This window comes from Rhipicephalus sanguineus, chromosome 1, assembly GCF_013339695.2.
Source record: "Rhipicephalus sanguineus isolate Rsan-2018 chromosome 1, BIME_Rsan_1.4, whole genome shotgun sequence".
In the NCBI taxonomy this organism is placed as follows: Eukaryota; Metazoa; Arthropoda; class Arachnida; order Ixodida; family Ixodidae; genus Rhipicephalus; species Rhipicephalus sanguineus.
Window position 1 is genome coordinate 243,551,097 of NC_051176.1, and position 11,859 is coordinate 243,562,955.

Consider the following 11,859-nt stretch of genomic DNA (forward strand, 5'->3'; position numbering starts at 1 on the left):
TTAATATATACACGATGTTTCACACTCTTTATATTATGTACTGGGCGCATTTCACGGAAGAGTTTCACGGTTTACAGATGATTCCCTCCGTAGCTTCGCCCCACTCATCATCATTCACCCCGTGGATATGCTGTGATTTTTTTATGCTATCCATGTCGTGACCAGACACTCATATTCGTCAAACGCTCTTATCCTCCCATATCAATTTTGGTCTACACTAAGATAAGGAGGCGATCACGACAGCACCCAGACGTAGGCGGATAGATAGATAGATAGATAGATAGATAGATAGATAGATAGATAGATAGATAGATAGATAGATAGATAGATAGATAGATAGATAGATAGATAGATAGATAGATAGATAGATAGATAGGAATGCTCAAAGTGCATTTGGTTCGCTAAGAAATGATTCGTATTAAAAAAAAAAAAACATGGCACGAGGCTTGTTCTAAATGATCCACAAGCATGTTCATCAAGAACGGGGATCGTCACTTCTCAATTGGCGCACCGGTCCATCAAAAATAGGTGCGCTTTTAATTGTGATATGAAATATTCGTTCATGAGTGCAGATGAGAACCCTGAAAGCCGTGTGGGTGATAGCTGCGCGAAGACACCTCGGAGCCTTCGCAGTACTGCGTAAGAGGCTAGCTATCACGCCAGCGGGTGGATGCCTGGTGACGGTTGAGGCAGTCACAACGACGACATCGTACGTTTCCAAACAGCGGTTTTCGCGTCAGCCGTTCACGTAGTCGTTTTCATGCAAAATCTAGTCTGAAGGGAAACCGATCACGCAAGCAACTTCGCACTTTTCCCGCACAGATAAAACGATCTGTCGAAGATTCGTGTACGAAAGCGGTCGAAACGAGTGCGAGAGCATACTCGAGATGGATGCAAAGCACATCACCGATGCCAGCGACTATGCCTGCCAGTAAGCAGAATGAGAAGCAGCTAGTCAAAGCGGTTTCATGACTCAAGTCGGCCGGCCCACAATAAGACACTATTTTCTTTCACCTAGGTTACTTCGGTCGTTCGTCGAATGTGTGAGAACAGTTATGAAGTTGACACACTGCCCCCAGAAAGAGTTCTTCCTCGAGAAAGAGGAAGATCGCATCAGGGAAAAGATTGAACAGTTTAATGTTTCTTGCAGTGATGTCATAGGTAAGAGTGTGCTTTAAGGCCGTAGAAGAGCGGTCGGGCAAATTTGTTGCGCTCACTCTGCTCCCATAGGCTTCCAGTAGCTGCGACGTTTAAGATATGTAACATGTTGCTTACAAATGTCGCACAACGAGAGGACGCTTACGCCAGATAAACGAGTCACCATGACTTGACATCCCCAAAGTTCCAGTAAATTATAGAAATACTATTCTTTGTTTGCTGGCATTTCACTCTGGTGTTGTACAGTGCTCATGGATTGAAACCCGAGATTTCAGGACTACGCCACGCGCGCACCTTCGTTTCGACATTTTACAGTTTTTGCGATATCGGCGTAATTTCGACTCTGAACACCTACGTCAGAGCCAAAATTATCTTTAGCGACCAGATTCGTTGAGACGTGACGCGGTTAGCTTGAGCAATTGCGCATACCAGTCGTTATACTGAACGCTTCGATGTCGCGTTTCAATCCGTGAGCACAGAACCAGCCATTCTTCTGAAACGTTTCAAGCCATAGAACGTTTCGCATTTCAGATCACATCGTGTACGCACCACAGTTGAGTGACCAGTCAGCCTGCCACAAACGTTCGGCGCTCCGCAAATTCTTTCTGTGTGGCCTAGCGTTCCATTACGTCACGGAAAGGAACGACAGCAGGATCAACGAAGACCGGAGACTCCTTTGCCAGTAAGAGCTTCCTTTTGGTCTATTAAAGACTCGTAGCAATGGCGCGCACGCGCGATTACTCAAAACTCTGCACATCATGAAAATGATCACTCTGCCAAGTGTTTATTAGAGAAAGAAAAGATAACCGAAAACTACATTCGCCTTATTGACATTTCATTAAATTGAGTTGATGCGTCAAATCGTCCTGCAATGCGTGAAGTCGTCCTGCAAAGCCCTTATCGGATCTAATTGTGATGACTGATGATAGAAGGCCACATCGACGGAGGTCATGTTCGTGCGTTAAAAATGACTATCACAGCCGGAAACAGAGCGATGGCGGTTACACGGACGAGAGCAGTGCTTAACACATGTGCAGTGGAATAAGGCTAGTCAAAAACTAAGGGCGCCGAAGCCTGGTGAAACAAACAACTTTTTCAGGTAACATGTCTTTTTTCATTCTATGCTCATTTTTTTTTCGCGATCAATAGCACCACCTGCGAGCTTACGATAACTTAACAAGATGAATACAAACAAAATAGCACTGCCCCGGCATACAAACGGGACGTGATGTTGGCTTCCTGCTTTCACATGCTTCCTAAAAAAAACGCCTAAATATTGCCCCTCAAATCGAAACTCAGTATTTAAGTGTGCTCTACCAACCATGTATGACGCACTGCTCGTAGGTTAAATCACCAAAAAGTTAACTGATCGTTGCAAGCTATAGAATGTAGGCGAATAAAAATACTGTGGACGTCACTAGGTGCATGAAAAGAAGCGTAAAGTTGGCTTCGTACTATCAACTGGTTTTGCTTTGCTATTATTTTTCAAACCTAGTAAATGATAAATTGGACACCCTGCAGTGTATATACACACATTCACGTTTTCGAAAACGAGGTGTGATCGTGCTAGGGAATACAGTCGTGTTACCTCAGGGACGGAAATTCTCAGCAGTGCGCACACATAAGAACTGCCACGACATGACGCGACGAGGCTTCGCAGTGTTTGGTGCCGTCCGTTTCCCAGAGAAACTGTAACTGCTCCGTTTGCCGTGCGACCATCTGGCGCCCAAGTTTCATCAAATTGGATTTACGCGTCGAGAATTTCTATACCCGAAAACATCTCGAATTATAAAAGACGCGGAATTGAAGGGAAAAGATTTGCCGACTACCTTTTTCTCAACGATGTTGCAAGTGTCGAACACCGGTAAAAAATACTCATGCTCACCAGTTGCTTGGCGCTCGCAGCTGCAGCAAAATCCCGCATGTTAGACAAATGACTCGGCTGTATGCTCCAGCCGCGTTCTGACTACCTTCGCACTCAAACTGAACTCGTGGATTATGAAAACTTTCTCCAGACCTCTAAACCAGAATGAGCATTCCATTAGAAGCAAGCTAAGCGAAGTGATCTTGAAATACGTATTGACATTCCAAATATGCACATATGCTCTAATCGTGTCAGCGAGATAACTAGGAAACGTAATTTGCGTTTGATTCCCTATCTTCTTAAAAAATTGTACCCGCCAAGGTGCTCAAACCGCCTATGCAAGCAGATTTTGCGTAGCTGTCCTCTCGTTTTCGTAAAAATGACTGTTAGTGTAACTTCGAAGACACCGTAGATAGGCGTTTCTATATTGCATACTCGATGCCAAGCCGAACGAACGCGTCAGCATTCATAAGCCCCAGCAGCACTTGAAGCTCGTCTTCAAAGGGGAAAGCCGCAATTTGTAGACATTGCGCACTGAACGCTCCGTTAAAACCGATGAGTTAGGTCGATGGCTTCGGCAAAACCAAGATATTGTAATTCGGAACGCGGATCAGTGCCGCCTCGTATCTATGATCTCAATGTAGAAATGAGCGCCATTATTCGCTATAGTATCTAATCATAACGGAGTGCTGCGGAAATTACACAAAGGTGGCTTCGGTCTCTCCAAACATAATTTTAGCTCCCATATGCCACGTGCATCAGCGTAATGAGGTTCTCCTGGCCCTTTATTTTGGAGTCCTGAAAAGACCTCGCTTTGCGCTTTCTCTTAAGAGATCAAATGAGGACTTCTAGGCCGGCAACGCAGCTGACAGCAGCCTACAGGAAGCAAAAGAAAAGTGACGCCGCAAAGGTGTCGGCATTTGAAAAACTGTTACTGACATTTGGTTGCGATTGTGTGGCGCACCTCTTTGACACGTTGCTATTTGTTCTTCAGGGCTGTGCACGAATACCAAAAATGTACATCAATGGCACTTTCTTCTACGGACTGCTTTTTGGATGAGGCACTACGAAAACATGTCTCCTACTTCTCAAGCGGAGCTCTAGAAGACCAAGGAGTGGCTTGCAGTTCGGACGGCATGCCAAAGGCGCAACGCTCACAGATTTCAAGTGAGTCATTTCTTCACATATACATTCCTCCAAAGGGGCATTATTATGCGAATTGTAAGGAAACCAAGAAATTTTGAACATGGTGTGCAGAAAAGGTACAACGAAAGCAGTATCACTACAAAGCATAATGAAACCAGTTTCCAGTTGCAACTATAGTTCGGTCCTTGCCAATATAATTTCACAGGAGCACACACACAAAAAAAGAGAAGCGAAGCTGCGCTAGGCTTGAAACAGCGAAACTGGACGATCCTGAAGTATTAACCTGGTTCCTTCCAGGTTGTTGTTATGCTTTAGCTAGGTTAGTCACGACACGGATGTCGAAACTCCAGAACCGAGCGTTCGCACCTCTCATAGATCTACGGGCACGTCGTCGTCATTGGCGTAGGGCTTCTATCGCTTCGGGCTCTTCTCGCAGCCGCTGCTTCCTTTCCCGTTCCCTTGTATGGCAGCTTCGCACTAGTCGTGCCAAGCCTGAAGGAAGAGCGTAACTGGGTGGCCTTCTTTCTCATTATTTTTCCTTTCTTTCTTTCCTCTCTTTTTCTTTTCTCCGCTTCCTGTATCTCTATTTTGTATCTGTTCATTTTATTTCTTCCTTTCTATTTCTGTCTCTTTCTCGCTCTTTTTATCTTTCTCTTTCTTCGCTTTCTTTCTCCCTGCTTTTGATCTTTCTATTTTTTCCTATCTCTTTCTCTCTCCTTCTGTGTCTTTCTTGCTATATCATTCTATCTTTTTATGTCTTTATTCCCATTATTTCCGTCTTTCTTTCTATGGCTTTCTCTCTCTCTCTCTCTCGCTCTCTTAGTGAACCATTGGTGAGTAGTGGGACTTGCCCAATTTCTGTGCCACATGCCCGTTGATGATGATAGTTTTCTAATAGGCCGCGCGATGTATACACAACAAGCCCGGCTCACGCGCTCGCTCCTCTCATGCTGCTCGCCGCCCTTCGACGCCGTCGGCGCTAACGCCACCGCGGTTCTCCGCCGTGGTGCCCAGTCTCCCTTTGGAGGCGCGTTTGGGCGCAGCCACGCGGCTTAGCCGCACGCCACCCGCAGAGCGTGGAGGAACGAAATGGAAGTGGCACGCAAGGAGCATGTGTGCAGTGGTGGCGTAATGCCCTAGCTCGATGTTCTTACCACTTCGCTGCAGGCGCATGCCTAGTACAATATCGAAAAAAAGAAATCGGTGGTGGCCGAATGGTTACACCATCAGGCTCTGTCTTTGTAGAAAGAGGTGTCATGCGTTTGATTAATCGATATTGCATCGAAGTCGAGTTTTTTTAAATGCGTAAGCATTTCTATGCCCACCTAACGAGGAAAGCCTGTCTGTCCTTCCCGTAAGACAGTTATTCATTAAGAAATTAATGTATAAACCAAAATAACTTCGAAAGGAAAAACATTAGCGGTGGAAAGTTCGTGAGCTATGACCACACGTTCAGAAGCCGAGTACCTTACCCACTGTGCTAAACAATGACGCTTGCAGAATGTGGATATATCTGGGCGCATAATCACAAAAAAGTCTCAGGTAAAATATTTGCGTAATAGAATACTTCAGCCAATCACGCTGCGGGACATATTGGCGAAGCCAGCTAACCAATGGGAAAGTTTTGTGAATTCGGACCTTGAACCTTACGAATGTGCTGAACTTTCTGTGAACACTTTGTTGAAAAATACGGAAATTTTTAAACGAAAACCCTTTCTAGGACAAATGTCAAACACTCCACGCTCCCGATGAGTTTCGGTGGTCGCGGGATGTGCATTCTGTGGGGGCGTCCCTTCCCCGACCGATATGACACTCGTGCGTACAGATTATTCAAGAAACAGATTATGCCAGAAAGAAGGCTGCCTAGAGCGAGCAACTGCAGCAAGAAGCTGACGAAAGCAAGAAGACGAATGGCGCCGTGCCAATGGAAGGCCAGGGAAGGCCTGCAACGCATAACAAGCGCTGCAATTACAAGCGGGTGACACTGGATGCCATCGGGAGCAAAGAGCGCACCATTCGCCTGTCCATTGTCGTTGCTGGTCTCGCTTTTCGGTGTTTCAAACGCGCTTCTCCGTTTCAGAATTATTTCGTGTTGTTTCTCAAAGTTGTACCAAGCACAGCGCTGACACACCATTTAGATAAATCCCAGAGAAGATTCTGCGTTGAATTTTCCCTTGTGCATGCCGCCCAGTGGTGGGTCCTGAAAGTTCCACCTCCCGGGGTTCTTAACGTGCACTGACATCGCACAGTACACGGGCCTCTAGCATTTCGCCTCCATCGAAGTGCGACCGCCGCGGCCGGGATCGAGCCCGCGACTTTCGGGTCAGCAGCCGTGTACCGTAACCACTGTACCACCGCCATGCCTAGGCGTTAAACAGAAAAAAAAAGCTTGGACGCTTGAGCTTCGTCTTCCAAGAGTAGAACGCGATAGCGTAATCGGGACCTGTGAGCATCGCCTTCTCAATTGCTAGCCTCGCTTAGGTTCTCGGTGCATGCTTCAACCGTGCAGTAAGGAAACGAACAAGAGTGCGCATAACGTTGGCCGTTTCAAACTATCCTAGAATACCCACTGCACGTACAGTTGTTAAGAGCCCACTGCGCTGTAATTCTTCCATTTGCGAATCAGCAGAGGGCCCACTGCGCGTCCGTAAGGCAACTAGCGAACCTATGCAGCTGTTCGCTTTGTTGATGCTTTTGCAGATGATGATGAGTAAATATGTCTGAGCGCTTTGTATTAGGTGGGCCTTTAAAACACCCACCCGTTGCGCAATTCACATGTTCTGACGCGTGGCGCGATTTTACGCTTCTGCCACACAATATTACATGCGCTAAGGAGACTCGTTCCCCCTACATGGCATTCATATAGTGTTTTTTTCCGAAGCAGTTTCAAGCAATAGCGTAGCTCTGTGGTAGAACACCTGCTTGCCACGCAGACGGCCTGGGTTAGATTCTCACTCAAACGCAAGATTTCTAATATTTATTTTATTTGGATCTTTCTCGATTTTTCGGTCACGGACAAGATGATGATTTTTTGCTCACAACCAACGACACCGACGCCGGAATTTCTGCGAAACGAGCTCTTTAACGCTGTCGCGTTAAAAGTCACGGGCTTTCCCTCATTACCAGAACAGATGAACGGCTACAGTGCGACATTTACAAATAGAAGTATGAATGGGAACACGTACCTTACAGATGAAATACTTCTGTTCAACACGACGTTATAAATCGTACCGTCCGAAAGAATGTCGGGGCTGTGGCGCCGCTTCCGAACGTGTATTTGTTATGAATCTTATCTTGCGATCGAAATTTCTGATAACGTTAAGCGTATGGCTTCCCTTAGGTTAACACATCAAGACGGGTATTACATATTGGGTTGCGAGAGAGACAGGCCTAAATTTGTTCGTGCTAAGGATGGGCGAATAGTAAAATTGTGGTTCGAAGCCAATTCGAGGTAAACAGTGACTTGGTCGAATAATTTCTAAGAGAATAGTTCGAATAGTATATATAACATATTGTAAAGAAAAACGACTTTTGTCATGGACCGAACTAACTTGCATAACATTTTTAAGAATTGAAACTAGGCATGTGCAAATTTTTTTTTTTTGCTTCGAAGTGAAGTGGAATGAACTTTGAATAGTAGCAAGATTTGAATAGCAGTAGTGTGACAGTTATAAGCGGTAAAATACGTTACGCTTTAAAATTTACTAAGCTTTTAAACCTAAAAAATATTTTTTCGGATGTGAAGGTAATATGTAAGTTTAACCTTGGAGTGTGACTTCGCGGTAGTGCGGATTTTTCATGAATAGCTGGTTTCACGGCATATCAACCGCCAATGCAGTGAAACCACACTTAGACTAAGCTTACATGCATTGAAATATTCGTTGTTCGTTCATGTCGAATACTTCGAAATTTCGACAAATTTAAATTCACGTCAAAGCGAATTCGAATAATGTAATGTTCGTGCGAATATTCGAAGCAATCGAATATTGGCCCATGCCTAGTACGTACCTTTTGCTACCATGCAAAGGCTACGTTATTGTCCGCCTCGGTGGTAGAGTGGTTACGGTGCTCGGCTGCGGACCCGAAAGTCGCAGGTTCGATCCCGTCCAGCGGCGGTCTCATTTCGATGGAGGCGAAAATGTATAGGCCCGTGTGCTGTGCGACGCCAGTGCACGTCAAAGAACACCAGATGGCAGAAGTTTCCGGAACCTTCGACTACGGTGCGGCTCATAATCATATCGTGGTTTTGGCAAGCAAAACCCCAGATACTATTCTTTAAAGGCTACCTTATTCAGTACAGTACAGCTGCCTTTAATGCCTGTCTTTGCTAGAATGAAAATTCACTTCCTCTTTGACACGCTTTAAATTAGCGCGCCACTTTTGAAACAAAATGTTATATTTACGTTGGAGCCACAGCTGGTTATATCTTCACAAAGGAAATACGCATATAGCCTCATTCGCATGTCACCCACTATGAAATTTTCACGCAGCGCGAAAATTTTATGGTTCAAAACAATAAGAAAAAAAACTACGAAATTATTAGGCATTCGCTGGACTGGGAAATATATACTTTCTATACAAGTGATCACTTTGACATTTAATTGCTGACAATCACGCCTTGTATATTGTTCATCTACGTGAGATCTCAAATGCATTTCGTCGTCTTTCGTCGAAGGAACCTGCTGGCGCTTTTTTTTTGTTTGACAGGGGTGCGAACGAAGGCGATGTAAGTCAAGGGGATTTTATATACGAAACTCCGCAATAAGAATGAACCAAATAGCCCAACAGTATAGATTTCGATGAAGGTTTCTCGATTTTATGGGTTTGCATGCGCGCAGTAGACGTAACGCACTGCACAGGGACGCCATCCATCAGTACGAAGGAACACAACAGAGAAGCATAATAGCCGGCTAAGTTAGAAAAGCTTAAACAACGAAGTCTGGTCGAAGTCTGATGACATGGATGAAATGTGCGTGCACGTCTGTGTGAACGCAGCTAACGATGATCTTCACGTGAGTAGCAGATAACCCATTCAGACGCCAGTTATGGTGGACTGTAGATGAATGCGAGTCACATTTATCTATTGAAATGTACTGAGACACTTCGCTGCAGTAAATATAGTGGTTGAATGTTGCTTTGTACATAAACTAGTGAGCCAGGATTACGAAGTAATGAGAAACGTATTGCACACGCTTTCTCTCTCTCTCTCTCTCTCTCTCTCTCTCTCTCTCTATATATATATATATATATATATATATATATATATATATATATATATATATATATATATATATATATATTATATGCATATAACACAGCTTAAGGGTTATCTTTATTTCTTATGTGCCCACAGTTTCGACCGGTGAGTCGGTTCTTATGAAAGCTCAAGAGAAAGTGCCTCCTCAAACATTTGGCAAATAAGGGGACGTTTTAAGTTTCATATATATAAGGCTGTCGTTAGCGGTCATGTGATCGTATCTCAACTACGGTTAGTGATCGTCATTAACAATACGCAGCACACTGCAAGTTAAATTAAATACTTCATATTGAATATGGAGGGTGTCATATTCAATGTGCATCACTGTCCGTTGCTTCACCTTTGTCATTCATTACCTGCCACAACCTGCGAAAACAAATTGCGTTCAATGTGTCAACGGCACCCTGAAAGACATATGTACTGCTGAAAATGATACTGAGCTTCTTTCTATATAACGCCGGTGACAATGCGATTACATCGGTGCTTGTCAATGCATGGGGGTATTTAAGACCAGTAAGCTTTCCTACTGAAACTAATTGAACTGTCAAGCATATCAGTAAGGCCTGTAACCGCGAGCGGAAGGCTGCGCTAGCCAAGATAGGTGTCGACGCGCAAAAACAATGGCCAACACGTTTCGGCTTTCGCAGCGCCTGATATTAGACTCGCAATTTGCAGGCAGCAATCAACGTCTACTGCACGCACAGCAGAAATGCGTGGGGCGAGCAGCCCTGTTCGACTTCTTCAAATGTGGCCTCGAGTTCAACCGGCTGGTGAAGCGGGCCAACCGCGGAGATCGCAAATTCAAGAGAGCCTATTCCCGGAAGAAGGGCAAGCGGAGCTCCCGAAAGCGCCAGAAGCCCATTGTCGTCCCACGAACTGCTTTCCGGAAGCCCTGGCAACCGCGGGAAACCTGGTGCTCTGCGAGTAAGTGTGAACCGCTTCGTAAGCACGATAAAACACGTCCCGAGCTCTGACACCGAGACGTTTCGCGGTGGACGAGCGAGAGATGGACAGAGCTTTCTTTTTAGCTATAATTATCTCAAGTTATCGGGCCATGGCTTTAATCAAACGCAGAGAGGTATGATCGCTGTCCTGTCTACTGCCACCGCGACAATCTCTCCTTAAAACAACCACGACATTACGTAGAAGATTTCGGCACTTGCACGTAAATTCAGATTTTTCTTATGCACCGAACTGATACTGCTAGCTTGATCTCAGAGACGCCAATTTTAGAGCATAGCGAGAAAAAGACTTAAAAGTCATATTAAGTTATCTCTAGCCCGAGTTTAAAAATATGCCGACGCGACCAAATGCATGGTGCTGACAATTGCCTGCAGTACGTCAAACTATTTTGTTCTTTTTAATTACCTAATTAGGCATGTTTAATTAACTCACTTTTGAAGCAATGAAAAAAAATTCCAGTGAGAAAGTTGTAGGTCATTTGGGAAAACGGCCGATTAGACAGTTTCTCTTCTCTCTCTCTCTCTCTCTCTCTCTCTCTCTCTCTCTATATATATATATATATATATATATATATATATATATATATATATATATATAAACCTCGATATAACGATGTCGGTAAAATCGGCATTTCATTTCGTCACACCGGAACATCGTTAAATTGAAGTTCGACCTTTTGTGCGAAGTATAGACCAGATTATCATTTTCCTCTCGCACTTGCGTTTAGAGCACATATACGTAACCTTAACCCAAGTTATCACACGTCCGCGCGGCTAGCACAGGGCTGACGTCTTGATGAAGTCAAAGCTGATGGCTGGCAAACATTGGCGACAAGCATGCGGTAAGGAGAGGCTGGAGCCAAGAGAAGGCTGCCTCTACAAACGATGAAAATTTTGGTGTACAGTCGCTGAAGGTTTTCATTTTTACACGCTAAGGTAAAAAAAAAAAAGCTAAACACTTTCGCGCGCCGCTGCGGCAAGATGCGATAAAATACATGCATTTCTACGAACACTAATGGGTGTCCTGCACGAGTATGCATACCCAGACACAAGCGAAGCTCCTACTCCTCAAACTGTTACGTCAGCCGCACAATGTGCGTGAAAATGCAAGCACTATCTAGCAAGCCGACTTAAAACCACTGATCCTTGTCTTCAAACGTACACGTCAGGCCTTGTAAGAGATAGTCCATACTTGCGTACCTAAGAAAGACTTACCATTCGCAACGACGTCTAGCAGATGCAAAATAAGCCGCCATTGCACACATATGCCAATTTCACTCAATAGTATTCTCGAAAGATGCGTAAGAAAATGAAAATGCGCCTGAAAGCCTTCCAAGGAAGTGTGGACAGACATCGCAAGCAAGCGCTCTTCTGCTCCGCTTTGCATACGAGGTTTCACGACTCAAGTTAATTAAAATTGCCATCAAAATCTGCCGGTAAAATTTCGTTACCGTAAGGCTCCAAGCTATACT

General features: G+C 44.6%; 1 long non-coding RNA gene across 1 annotated transcript; it reads left to right on the top strand.

Moving 5' to 3' along the window:
* The first annotated feature begins 1,693 nt into the window (after nt 1-1,693).
* On the top strand, nt 1,694-10,313 carry LOC125757021 (uncharacterized). The gene is made up of 3 exons (XR_007415008.1): nt 1,694-1,840; nt 4,017-4,189; nt 10,101-10,313. It is a non-coding gene; the product is annotated as an uncharacterized LOC125757021 (long non-coding RNA).
* The last annotated feature ends 1,546 nt before the right edge of the window (nt 10,314-11,859 follow it).